A 918-nucleotide genomic window follows, 5' to 3' on the forward strand; every position below is an offset into this window, starting at 1 on the left:
CAAGAAGACCGGCCAACCCTTCTACATCCCTGGTCGTACCTGGACCAGGAGGTTGGTAGCCAAGAAGACCGGCCAACCTTTCTATATCCCTGGTATACCTGAACCAGGAGGTTGGTAGCCAGGGAGACCGGCCAACCCTTCTACATCCCTGGTCGTACCTGTGCCCCCTGGTCTCAGACCTGCGTCCCCCTGGTCTCAGACCTGTGGACTTTACGTGACTAAAAAGCTTGAGTTGATATTCCATCTTCTACAGAAGTCTTTTTGAACCCTGGTATCTATACTTCTACCTGAGTAATGAATATTTTTGACACCTCTGCTCTTTAGAAACCAAAACCTGCTCCATTTTTCCTTTTTAATTTCAGGTGCTTCTACTTCTTCTTCTCCTCCAGGAAAACATGAGCATGTTGCATTGTGGGACAGGAGTAACATGTAGGACTCAGATTATAGCTGGTTCTGGACGTCCCGTCTGAGGACAGCTGGTTCAGCACGTCCCGTCTCAGGACAGCTGGTCCTGGGTGTCCCGTCTGAGGACAGCTACCCAACTACTAACCAGGTACGCCTAAATACCTTTATCCTGATAAAATATGCAGAAAATATTAAATCCCTCAGTTAGAAAGTAAGATCTTTTATTGTTATGTTTAAATAATTTTATTCATTCATGAAGATTCACAAACTCAAAATGATGATGTTATTATTGGTGTGTGTGTGTGTAACTCTAACATTGATTGAACATTGGCTCCATCTACTGGATCATTTGCAGTAATGGCCTTTCTGTTTAATAACCTTCAGAATCAGAATCAGAATCAGGATCAGGATCAGCTTTATTCGCCAGGTATGAGGACACATACGAGGAATTTGTCTTTGGAGCATCATTACTCACACTGTGCTTACACATACATATCAACCAAAACAGAAATA

General features: G+C 43.4%; 1 protein-coding gene and 1 long non-coding RNA gene across 6 annotated transcripts in view; one reads left to right on the forward strand and one right to left on the reverse strand.

Annotated features, from left to right (window-relative positions):
- Positions 1–918, forward strand: part of LOC117953932 — a 68,061-nt gene that overhangs the window by 23,804 nt on the left and 43,339 nt on the right. The gene's annotated exons all lie outside the window — the stretch shown is intronic.
- LOC117953906 (NLR family CARD domain-containing protein 3-like) overlaps positions 1–918 on the reverse strand; it is a 46,323-nt gene that overhangs the window by 10,595 nt on the left and 34,810 nt on the right. Inside the window, exon 2 of one of the 5 annotated variants that reach the window (XM_034887334.1) lies at positions 371–377. The exons of the other annotated variants lie outside the window; for them this stretch is intronic. The gene's annotated coding sequence lies outside the window, so the exon portion shown is untranslated. The remainder of the gene's footprint in view (positions 1–370; positions 378–918) is intronic. 5 annotated transcript variants of the gene reach the window in all.

This window comes from Etheostoma cragini, chromosome 12 (genome assembly GCF_013103735.1).
Source record: "Etheostoma cragini isolate CJK2018 chromosome 12, CSU_Ecrag_1.0, whole genome shotgun sequence".
In the NCBI taxonomy this organism is placed as follows: Eukaryota; Metazoa; Chordata; class Actinopteri; order Perciformes; family Percidae; genus Etheostoma; species Etheostoma cragini.